This window comes from Herpailurus yagouaroundi, unplaced genomic scaffold (genome assembly GCF_014898765.1).
Source record: "Herpailurus yagouaroundi ecotype Mexico unplaced genomic scaffold, PumYag 569, whole genome shotgun sequence".
Taxonomy (NCBI): domain Eukaryota; kingdom Metazoa; phylum Chordata; class Mammalia; order Carnivora; family Felidae; genus Herpailurus; species Herpailurus yagouaroundi.
Genome location: NW_024412786.1, coordinates 2,419,661 through 2,432,317, shown reverse-complemented (window position 1 = coordinate 2,432,317; position 12,657 = coordinate 2,419,661). Strand labels below are relative to the sequence as shown.

Below are 12,657 nucleotides of genomic sequence, written 5' to 3'. Positions count from 1 at the left end.
CCTAGCAGCTGGTTGATCACGTCCAAGGACTAAAGGTCCCAAGGCTTCTTCTGACTCATGTGGTGGCCGCACTTCAGAGAGACAGGCACCTTGGTGGACATTGTGACCTTAGTGCCAGGCCTGGCTGCTAAGGGTGGACACAGGCCACCCGCCAAGACCACAGCTTCCTGCTGCCTCCTCTCACCACCTCAGCCAGAAACACCAGATCCACAGGGCAATTTTCTGTCACCAAAATTTGCTAGGAGGTTGAGGGATTGCAGACGATGACAAAGCGGCCATCAGTCTCCTTTAGGAGGGCCCAAGCCAAGGTCCCTTATTATTATTATTTTTTTTTATTAACTAAACTCTACCCCCAACATGGGGCTAGAACTCATGGCCCTTAGATCAAGAGTCACATGCTCCGCTGACTGAGCCAGCCGGGCTTCCCGGAAGTCCCTTAAAAGAGGTTCTCTCGGGGCGCCTGGGTGGCTCAGTCGGTTAAGCGGCCGACTTCGGCTCAGGTCATGATCTCACGGTCCGTGAGTTCGAGCCCCGCGTCGGGCTCTGTGCTGACAGCTCAGAGCCTGGAGCCTGTTTCAGATTCTGTGTCTCCCTCTCTCTGACCCTCCCCCATTCATGCTCTGTCTCTCTGTCTCAAAAATAAATAAACGTTTAAAAAAAAAAAAAAAAAAGAGGTTCTCTCTGGGTGCCTGGCTGGCTCAGTTGGTTGAGCGCCGGACTCTTGATCTTGACTCAGGTCATGATCTCAAGGTTCAGGGGATCGAGCCCCAAATCGGGCTCTGCACTGATGGCGTGACCATGGGCTGGGCTGGAGACAAGGCAGCCATCAGCACTGTGGCCAGTGAAATGGATTGTGATCCTCTGACCTCTTTCTGGGATGCGGGGAAGGGATGGGGAGGCTGACAAAGCTGGGAGAGAGGCAGAGGCAGCCGCTGCTGGGGCTTGCGTGGAGCTTGCTCAGGATCACAGCACACTGTCCCTGTTGGGTCCCAGGCAGGAGGCGGGGTGGTGGGGGGAGGGGTGTCTCCTGGGATCCATCCAGGTCCCAGGAGCCTGGAGAGTGCAGTCTCAGATCCCTCGGTGCCCATTCTGGCCCCTCCCACCCCATTTCCTGCCCCAGGGCCTGTGTGTGCCTTGGCCCTGCCTTCTTCTCCCCCAGGGCCACCCAACACCCTGACCTGCCAGCCCAGAACTCCTCACCCCCTCAGCCTTCCCAGAAGAGCCATCCTGGTCCTTGGAGGTGGAGGGCGGTGGTGAGTTGGTCCTGGGAGCCTCAGATGGAGGAGACCAGGCAGGGAGCACACACACCGTCGGCCTTGGGGTTCACAGCTCCCAAGCTCTCTTCTTCTCGAAGGATTGGTTCGGATGGGGCTAGTTCATCTACCTACAGCCCAAGGGAGGGGGAGAGCCCTTGAGAGCCCAGCCCCAGGTCCTCCAAGGGGGCGATGGAGGAGACCATGGAGGGGAGCATTCCTGGGGGAGGCCCTGGGTGCTTCAGCCCAACATCTCTCCTCAGGACCACGGAGGGGAAGGGCCCGGAATGGGGAGCAGGAAGGAAGCAGAGACGCCACAGGGACTCGAACCCTGGCCCAGCAGCACCGGGCGTGCCACCACCAGCGCCTTTTGCTTTTTCCTGCTTGTTTTCTCACAGACTCAAAGGTGAAAAGCAAAACCTGAACGCGGCCATGGGCCGCGTCCAGTAAAAGAAACACCTGCGGCGGCTCCGGGCCCCCCTCCCTCCCAGGCTCCCCCTCGCTGCCCTGACAGCCCTGTCAAAGGTACAGCCAGGGGGACGCGTGTCCCCTTGGCCGCGTGGCCACATGTTTCCTGTTGTGCTGGATGCACATCCTAACTGCAGGAGCTCACAAAGTCTGACGGAAAACTGAACCACAAGTTATGGTCCTGCTCACTGTAGGGCAATGTCTTCGTATGTAGATGGAAATTTCCAAAAAGATCCTAAGAAATGGGAGAGGCCACCTCTCTGCAGTAGGGCTGGGATGAGTGAGGGGAGAAGGATTTTACTTTCATTTTATACCTTTTTCTATGACTTGAATTTTTAACTCTATGCAGATGACTTTTATAATTAAAGGCAAAACTTTCAAGTTTTTCATCCAGAACAGGAAATCTAAGAACTAGAGGAAATTTCAAGCACCCCAGCCTAGCTCAAATGCCAGTGGTCCTCCGCATCTGCTGGGCCCCTGCTGTGTGGGGCCACACAGTCTAGCCCACCTGCCTGGCCTTCCGTCCTCGCTCTCTCCACCAGTGCCGGCTGTGGGGTCCTTCCTGCGAAGCTGCCACTGCTTGAAAACGGAGTCAGAAGCACAGTGTCCCCACCAGCCTCTGGCCCCGTGTCTGAGTTCCCCGAGAGGACGGTCTGAGTCACCAGGGCCCCAGAGACAGGAGGAACAGGAAGCCTACCCTGGACCCTGGGCCAGTTTACCTGCCCTGGGCCACCCTCCCCATCTGGGCCCCAAGCACCTGCTGCTCCCAGGCTGGGCTCTGCCTCCTGTGGGCCCACGGCGGGTCCAGTGGGAGCACCCCCAAGCTCTGCAGTCCTCATCCAGGAGTCCTGTCCTGGCCTCTCACGAGGGGAGGACTCCTGGACCCCTCCAGCCAGCCCTGAGGAGCCCAGTAGCCCTTCTCCAGCGGAGTCCAGAGGAGAAGGTGAGGCTCGGAGAGGACTGAGACCTGTTCAGGGTCACACCAGGCCAGGCTGACAACGGGTCCTCTCTACTAGTCCTGATGGATGCTCTGCAAGCACAGCCAGTCTCGTCTCTCTCTCTCTCTCTCTCTCTCTCACACACACACACACACACACACACACACACACACCAAGGTCTGGGGACCACTGGGTGAGCTCAGAGCCAGGTTTCCATCCCCCTCACCCATCTCCCTCACCTCTCCCCTACCTCCTCGCTTGCCCATCGCCCCTCCTGGCCTCTCTCCAGGCTTCATCCCCCAAACACACCACAGGCACTTACTTACTGCAGCAGGACAGAGGAACCGTGCATAGCCATCTAAGTCCCAACCTGACGGAGGAACAAAGCTCTGACCTTAAAAGGCCTTAGAAATGGGGGGGGGGGGGGAGTCAAAACACAGTCTGTAAGATGAGCAAAGAATTAATTCAACATGTTAGTGACAAGACCCTCAAGGTGTCTGCTTAAGGAAACTCAGAGAGTGACCTACATAGGGAAACGTGTCCCCAGTGAAAATTAAAATGGCTTCAAGGGAAAAAAAAAATAAATAAATAAAATAAAATGGCTTCAAGGAAGCACTCCACACTCACAGTCAAAAACAGGAAAAATTGTGTTGGCAAGGCAGTGGGCAAAACAGGAGTGTATAACCGGCCCTTTCCAAACATCTGCACCCAGGGCAGTGAGCGGAGAGAAGAAGCCCCTTGCCTCCGGCCAGGGGGACAACCAAGAGCAGCCTGGAGGTATAAAAGGGGATTTGCCCAAAGACGCCTGTGCCCGTGTAATTCAGGATTACAAAATGCTGGAACCAGCCCACGCAGAAGCCCACGAGGTGACAGTGGCAGGCTCACAGCCTGGAACCCCCCAGAGAGCCTCAGCCAGAACAGGTGGATTATTTCAACACGAGTCACTGTGTCTACAAGTGACAGTGCAGACACTGTGTCTACAACCTGAAGTGGAAGAAGCAAAATGGCTCCCGATCACAACTATATGTACCACGAAGGCACGACACGGGCAGGAAACAGACGAGAGATGGAAAAATGGTTTCAAGGTTCAACAGTTGAAAATTCCAACACACAGGTACTTCATTCAACCCGCAAAGGAGGAGACAGTGAGGTGGGGGCGGGGAGGGGGTGGGCTCCCGTCTGCCCGGTCGGCACCCGGCACTCCACGCGGCAGGGCCGGACTCCACGCACCAAATACACTGCAGCGAAACACACAGAACAAAACTGGTGAGCAGTCTTGGGGGCGGTGGAGAGAACCACGAGTGGTGGGGAAAATGGAATCACACTTCGCATTACATAGGGACGTCGCGGCTTTGGACTGGACCCCAAACCGTCGAGAGGGACGGACCCAACGTATGGAATGTGACAAAGAATACTTTCTCAAACGCCATGGAGCATTGATAAAAATAATCATACCTTAAGCAGTGAAGAAAGCGAGCCACAGATCCAAAAGGTAGAAATTGTACTGGGCACTTCCTCAGGTAACCATTCATTAAAATAGAAATTGATTATAATAGTTAAAAAAAAAACAAAACACAACCCTTCCAAAACCTCGGAAAATTTAAAGCGTACTCTTTAAATAACTATGTTCAAATGATACATCAGAACTGAAACCAAAAAGCAAATAGGAAATGAGGACAATAAACTCTTTTCCCAAATACAGACGGGGAGCCTTCAGGTGCACCATGGGGCACCTCCTGAGTCCCCACCGTGGCCCGGCCAGCCCCACCTGCACTCCTAGCTCCAGCCAGTTTCCTTCACAGCTCAGAGGCTTTTCTCGCACCCTTTTCTCAGCCGGGAATGCTCTTCCTTACAGCCTCACCTACCTGTCAAGTGACAGCTCAAAGGTCTCCCCTGGGTTAAGGCTCTGTCTTCACCCTCAGGCTGCACTCCATCCCCGGTGGCTGTTGCCGCACTGTGTTAACTCACCATCTATCTAGTCACCATCGGAGACCGGTCCCCCGGGAGAACAGGGGCACCACGGGAAGGCAGGGCCATTCATCTCACCTGCCTGTGTCTGTGGAGACCAGCTGAGTATCTGGACACCGAGGAGGCTGTTGGTTGGAGTGATCGTTAGAAACCGAACTGTGGGCCGGAGCAACAGCAGTTGGCCGTTCCCCCCTGCAGAACGCCCCCCGTGCTCCCGCTGGGCCCTGGCCACTAACTGGCCTCCACGCATCCTCTGGCGGCGGGGGTGGCGGGGGCGGGGAGGGGGCAGCAGTTGCCTCCCTTACGGAGGGTCCACGCGTCGGCTTTGGAGGGCTCTGTCCATGGTCACGGTGGGGCTAGAGCAGGAGCGCCTCCTGCCACAGCCTCCCTGACCGCGCTCTGCCTCCCCCGCCTTCCGCACTAAGCATGTAAGGCAAGACTGGAAAAAGAGGGACAAACAACATCCAAGGAGAGCACAGGAATTAATGACGTAAAAGCAGAAATTAATAAATTACAACACGAAAGCAGAACTGGGTATTCTATCTAAAGCTGCTTCTTTGAAAAAAAACAGTAAAATAGATTTCTCGAAAGTCTGTCAAAGATAAACTAGGAATAAAAAGTGAAAACTATTTTTTTTCCTTCCACCCCCAAAAACCATTGACAAGGATATTAAAATGCAAAAAAAAAAAAAAAAAAAGCTCTACACTAATACGTATTTAAAAAGGCAATTTTCTTAGAAAACTGAATTCAAGCAAATTGACTTACAATGAAATAGAAATACGGACTAGCCTATAACTCAGGAAGACACTGGAAGTTCACAAAGAACTTGGAATCTCCAAAAGGAAGTGGCAGCCCGGGCGGCGTTACCCAACACTCTGTGTCCAGTCAACTGTGCCAAGTGGGGAGGCTGACAGGGACCGGAAACAGCAGGGCCCCTCACTCCCAGCACCTGTGCCGTGTGACCTCTCATCTCAGCCTCACGCAAACCACGAGTTATGTTCTGACTTTATTTTTGTCCCCATTTTATTAAGGAAACCGGCTTCAAGGATTTTAGAAATGTGGCCAACGTCACGTGCTAAGTGGCAAAGCAGGGAACAGAAAGTCAGTTGTCCAGCTCAGAGGTCTGCTCTTTGCTGCTGCTCTTAAAAGCGTCTCTGCCTTTCCTGAGGTCCTGATACGAGAGCCTGCCTGACAACTCCCTGAAGCTGAAGTGGACCTTCTGATTCATTTCTGTGTTGGCGGAATAGAGCTCCAGGCCTGGGATCGGTGTGTTTCAGAAATCACAGGAGGCCATGATATTCTGTGATGCAATTAATCATGAGAAAATGAAAGGAGAAAAACTCGATGCTTGGGGGGCCCCCCCGCGGGGGGGGGGGGAAATGCAGAAAAGACATCTGAATAAATCCATTATCTATTACTGGACATAAAAAACAAAACCAAACCTTCCAAGCACTCCAACGAGATGACCCCGGCACACATACCAGGTAGAACCTGCTGACGTTGCACAGGAAGGAGTGCTCACCCACTTCACGCTACAGGATCGGAACACTCTTCTCTGCCCCCAAACCTTAACCATTCACATGACACCTGGACATTTTTTGCCATATAACCAGTCCCAGTTTTTTTTTTTCCCTTAAATCAAGTTACTTTCGACATATAAATTTATTTTATGTCAAAGAACACTATCAACAAAGTGGAAACACGACCCCCAGAAGGGAAAAACGTGATAAGTCTCTAGTATCCAGAATACACAAAGAACTCTTAAAATTCAATAATGAAAAGATAAACACTCAATTAAAAAGGGGACAAAAGATCAGTATAGACAGTTCTCTAGAGAAGATCTACACATGGCCAACAAGCATATGGAAAGGTGCTAGACACAGTTAGTCATGAGAGAAGTGCAAATCAAAATCACAGGAGATACCACGTCACACCCATTAGGATGGCTATGATCAAAAAGCCAGAGGGGTGCCTGGCTGGCTTGGGTGGATGAGCATGCGACCCCGGGTTGGGAGTTCAAATCCTACACTGGGCATAGAGCTTATATAAAAACCCCACACACACACACACACACACACACACACACACGCACACACACAGCCAAATAAGAACAAGGGTTGAGGGTGTGGAGAAATCAGAAACCTCATCAATTAATGGCGAGAATGTAAAATGGTGCAGCTACACTGGGAGACAGTTCTGCGGATCCTCAAAAAGTTAAGCACAGAGTTATCTGACCCAGCACTTCCACTCTGAGGCACACACCAATGACAATTTAAAACAAATTCAATAAAAAGTGCATAGAGGTATTATTCATGATAGCCAAATGAGTGGAAACAACCCAAATGTCCAACAAATGACTGGATAAACAAAACGTGGTGTAGCCACACCAAGGGGTATTCGGCCTCACAAAGGAATCAAGTATTGTTACATGCTGCAACGTGAATGAAACTTGCAAACACTGTGCTAACTGAAGTAGGACAGACACAAAAGGACAAATGTATGATTTCCTTCGTAGGAGGAACCTAGAATAGGCAAATAGACAGAAAGTATAGTAAAGGTTATCAGGAACCAGGAGGAGGAACACCAACCTGCAGAAGCTGCTCGTGCTGTGTTCTTGCCAATCACTAGGTTGCCTCTGCCAAATCAATGTCACATGTACTTAACTCACATTCACATCTACTGCAAACAGACTTTGATCAGTTACAATAATGAAAATGCAGGAAAAAAAGCGGGGTGGGGGGAACCGGGAGGAGGGAGGGAGAGAGGGATGGGAAGTTACTGTTTTATGGGGATCAGGCTTCTGTTTGGGAAAATGAAAAAGTCCTGGAAATGGGATGACAGTGATGGTTGGCAAAACACGGTGAACATACTAAAACCCACTGAATTGTACACGTTGACAGCATGAATCTTATAGTATGTGGGGGGACATTTCAACTAAAAAGAGAAAAAATATATTCCTCTTAAAGGAAATGTTGTATTACCACCATAAATAGAAAACCAGCAACTTTCAAATACATGATAAAACAAATACGTGAATATTAAAATTTGAAGAGGTCTGTCAGCAGATCACTCCAGCTGAGGACCATCAGGATGACAACCAATGGGCAGCCTGATGTGTGCTGCTGGGGCTTGTGCACACCTGCCAGGGCCAGCCTGACCCCTCTCTATCCACTGACAGATCCCACTGACAGATCCCAGCGGATTGGGTGGGAACAAGACCACGATGCTCACAGCTCATTAGTGATTACAGCCAATGCCAGCAAGACAGGAGAGAAGCATGAAAAACGGAATGAATCACATGGATGACAGAACCATTAAAGATGACTCTTACTCTGAAACTCCAGTAGAACAGTGCTCACTCCGTGTCAGCAGAGCACTGAGCACAATGCCTCTTTATTTCATTAAACCCTCATCCCACTTCTTAGTAGATAATATGATTATCCCTTCTTACAAATGGAGAAACTGAGGCAGAGAGCTCGCAGCACAGAAAATAAATAAGGGGCAAGTCAAGCATGAGAGCAGAGTCATCTGACTCAAAAGCCCTTTTAGCCTGGATGCTATATTGTCTTCCAATTGGCCTTAATAATCAGCCTATTTATGTCCGAAATAACGTATACCTATAAAACAAGTCTTCTCATATACTACCACAACCAGGAATTTTAATGGAAAAATATATCTAACCACAACACAGAATATAACATATCTAGGAGCGAACTTCATAAATGTCCATAACTTGCCTAAGAGAGGGCTAAAATTTCTGAGGACACGAAAATCATCCAATCCTAAACGAACAGGGGGGGCCTGTTCCTACATGGAAAGTCTCAACGTCATAACATATCGATAAACATAATGCAATTCCAGTAAAAATCAGAGTACCTTAAAAAAGAATGCCAGGGGCTTGTATTACCACGTTTTACAATCAGATGTGATAAAGCTAATATAATGAAAACACTGGACTGGCGGAGGAAAGATAGATCGGCGGAACAAACTAGAAAGTTCAGAAACATACTCAATTACATTAAAGGTACTTAGTACATAACTAACAAGTTTCAGATCAGTAGAGAAGGCATCATCCAGGAAGCGGCGCTGGGGAAATCAGCCATCTTGAATTAATTGGATTCTTACCTCACACTGTACAAACACCAACACGACTCCTAGACAGATTAAAGAGTTATGTCAAATGTCAAAAATGAAAGCACAAGGAAGCCAGTGGGAAATACAGCAGAACATCAAAGTATGAAACCACGATCAAAATAACAGACTTGACAACAAAACTTAAAACCACTGGCAAGATGCAACAAGTAAATTTAAAAGGCAAATTACAACTTGAAAGCAACGCGGCAGCATCGCGCATCAACTTAAAAAAAAAAGAAAAAAAGGGCAAACTACAAACTTAAACAATGTTTTGTAATCATTCGAGGGTAAACGTCCTCCAGTGAAGAGTTCTCAGGAGATGAAAACATAACTGAGGCACAAGCAGTCACACACGTCGGCCAACAAAGTGTTCACTCAGCTTTACAGAATCACAAAGTGGAAACTGAACCACGGCAACACTGGAGTTTACCTTCTACTCAGCAAAGATAAAACCCCAAACGGCCAAGGCCGGGCTGCAGGGAACCACTGCGTCTGGAATGGGGCAGGGGCTGGGGGGGCACTTCACAACCTGAGTCATAAAACCCAGAAGCCCTAAAAGAAAACAGTGATACATAAGTATATTTAAAACTCTGAACAGCAACATTCTAGCATGAAACACAAAAGCCAGATCAATGACAAACAGGCAAGTATTTGCCGCATCAGTGACAAAGGGTTAATTTCTTCGATATATAAAAAGCTCTTGAAAATCTGTAAGTACACAGCCCAATAGAAATAGAACTCAAAACTACAATGAAATGCTATTTTTACTTCTCACATTGACAAGTAACCAAGTTTAAGAACAGTGTTGGTGAAGTGTGGGAAAATGTCAAGCGGACGAACGGAACTACAGCGAGCATGGGCTGGCAGTACCCATCATGTTCAGAAAGACACACAGACCATGACCCAGAAACCTTCCCCCAAAGGCACAGTTGCCCATATACACAAACAACCACATAGGCAGATACTCAGTATAGCCTTATACACCGTAAAAATTGCTAGAAACAATCTAATTGCTCCTCACAAGGGAAAATGGGTAAATTTAAACAGTGACTACCACACAGATGTGTTTCGAAAAGCCCAAGGTAGGCCAAAAAAGATAAGCGGTGAGCTCCTAGATGTACCATTAACTGAACAGTCCAAAGTGCGAGACTGGATGTGGTGTGCCGGGGCCTCTGTAGTGAAATAGGTACACAGGATTATCCAGAAAGAAATTCAAGCAACTGGCCACAACTGCTGCCTCTGTGGGAAGGGAGGCTGGGGTTAGAGAAGGATGTCACTACATCCCCTTTACAGGGTTTGAGTTTTTTATATGTGCACATATCACTCTGAACATTTTTTATATCTTGAAACAAACTGGAAGAAAACCGGCAGAGCTTCTGCCCTTGGGGTCAGCAGGAGGCAGAGGCAGGGCCTCGCTCTGACACACAGACAGCTGGTCCCACAGCTGTTACATCGACAGAGGAGTCAAGGGGACAGCTACCACTTACCCCAGAAGCGAAGGGGGCAAGAATAAGGCTGCCGGGGATAGATCTGGGCCTTGTGGTTCCCAGCGTGAAGCTCTCCATGACCCTATTAGTCGAGTAAGAGACAGAGCAGGGCTCACACCTGTGCTCCTGGCCCTCGGGGGGCCTCTGAGGGGAAGCGCGTACTTAAAGGGGAAACCACAGGCAGCAGAGGGAGCAGACTGTGTCCCACCCGGATGCACGCCTTTTCCACTTGGGATTAGAGATGCTGACAGACAGATGCCAGGTAAGAAGATTTCAACAAGACCAAACACATAAGATATAATTAAAAGCCACTTTCGGCGGATGTCACAACTGCTGTCCTAGAATAGTTTGTTTTTCAGCCTGCGTAGGAGAAAGAACGCCAGAAGGAGACTCAGAGTCTTGCTAGGTCTAAATAAGTCAGACACTATCTGATGCTCACTTCTGGTACCGACAAGCAGTTGTAGAGACCGATCAGTTTTAACTCAATTCCACAGCACGTTACTCTACTTTGGCAGCAGAAACTCTCAACCCACCTGACAAGATGAAGAATCCCATATGGCACAGCTGCTGTGCTGTGCTGTCCTGGAGGGGCTGTGAATGCCTGGAGCTTCCTTAACAAACACACTTAGGTGGATTTTTTTTTTTTTTTTAAGTTATATGAAAAGAAAGCAAGTAAAGATAAATCCAGTATTCGGGATGGCGATTACGTTGGCCTAGAGATGGGGGCAGGGGGAGAAGATGACCACCCAGGTAGAAAAAGCTACTAACGTCCTAGGTTTTACACTGAACACAAGTCTCAGAAATGCTTACCACATTATTAAAAACACCAAGGAAGCAAATAAAAGAGAGCCAGGTCATGTCACAAACCAAAGATTAACCCAGTTCTGTGTACTCAAGTCCCAACAAGGAGAGAATACTCTTGCCTTAAAAGGAGCAGCATAGCCTCCACACACTAGGTTTTCAAACATAGTAACAGCGATGGTCTTTAAAATTTGCTGTATTTGACTAGAAACAACAGAAACTAGCGGCTAAAAATTCCAGAAACAGATTCAGGCAGATAATTAATTGAAAGACACTAATACTGACCTGGAGCAGAGCAAAGTAGAATTCATTCAGTAAAAGTTTGACATTTCCACTTTATGAGTATAACTCATCAATTTAGATTCACCCCTAAATTGGATTCATAACTCCTTAAACGGTGAAGAGTACTCAGGAAACTCTAAGAGTACACAGACATTTAGCTACTAAAGAAAACGTAATCAGAAGCAAAATGAACAGACTTATTAATTATTATTAGACTTGGTAGATGGATGTTTTAAAAGTCCTTGTGTGATAGATACTTTTTGTACCAACAACAAAAGGGGGAAAAAAGGAGTACGTCTGACACTCCTAAGTGGCAAACACACTTACCTTCTGAACGGAACAAAGAATTTACGACCATTATAGAACTCAGTGAGGAATTTCATACAGTAAGCGGGCAAAGAGGTAAAGGGCAGATGGTAAACCAAATGGTAAAATGGACTAATCAGTAAGTTCAAAAACATGGATTAAGACTACCACAGCACTTTTAATAGTAGCAATAAATACTTCATGACACTGGACTTGGCAATGCCTTCTCGGACATGGCACCAAAAGCACAGGTAACGAAGGTAAAAAAATAGATACACTGGACTACATGAGGACTAAACACTCCTGGGCATCAAAGGACGCAATCAACAGACTGAAAAGGCAGCCCACACAATGGGAGAAAATATTTCTAAGTCATCTATCTGATAAAGGGTTATTATTCAAAATATATTTTAAGAACTACAAGTCAATAACAATAAAACATGACCCAGATTTTAAAATGGGCAAAGGGCTTGAAAAGATGTTTCCCCAAACAAGACATTCAAATGGCCAAGAATCTTATGAAAAGATGCTCAACATTACTAATTATTAGGCAAATGCAAATCAAAACCACAACGAAACATCACCTCACACCCAATAGAATGGCTGCTATATAAAACAACAGAAAATAGCAAGTATTGGGGACCATGTGGAAAACTGGGATTCTTGCAGACTGGTGGGAATGCAAACTGGTGCAACCACTGTGGAAAACAGTATGGAGGTTCTTCAAAAAATTAAAAGTAGAATTACCATATGATCCAGCGATCCCACTTGTGGGTGTATCTCCAAAAGAAATAAAAGCAGGGTTTCAAAAGGTATTTGCACACCCATGTCCCCAGCAGCATCGTTCACAACAACCAAAAGGTGGATGCAACCCAGGTATTAATTGAGAAGTGGTAAACAAAATGTGGTAAACAAAATGCATACATCTGATGGAACATTCCGGCTCTTTTATTTTTTTAAAGTAAACTCCACACCCAACATGGGGCTCAAGCTCATAGACCTCAGATCAAAAGCTGCACA

At 47.7% G+C, this 12,657-nt stretch overlaps 1 long non-coding RNA gene across 1 annotated transcript; it reads right to left on the bottom strand.

Annotated features, from left to right (window-relative positions):
* Positions 1-1,621: 1,621 nt before the first annotated feature.
* On the bottom strand, positions 1,622-12,082 carry LOC121023659 (uncharacterized). The gene is made up of 2 exons (XR_005787473.1): positions 2,230-12,082; positions 1,622-1,992 (listed from the first exon to the last, which is right to left on the bottom strand). It is a non-coding gene; the product is annotated as an uncharacterized LOC121023659 (long non-coding RNA).
* Positions 12,083-12,657: the final 575 nt, after the last annotated feature.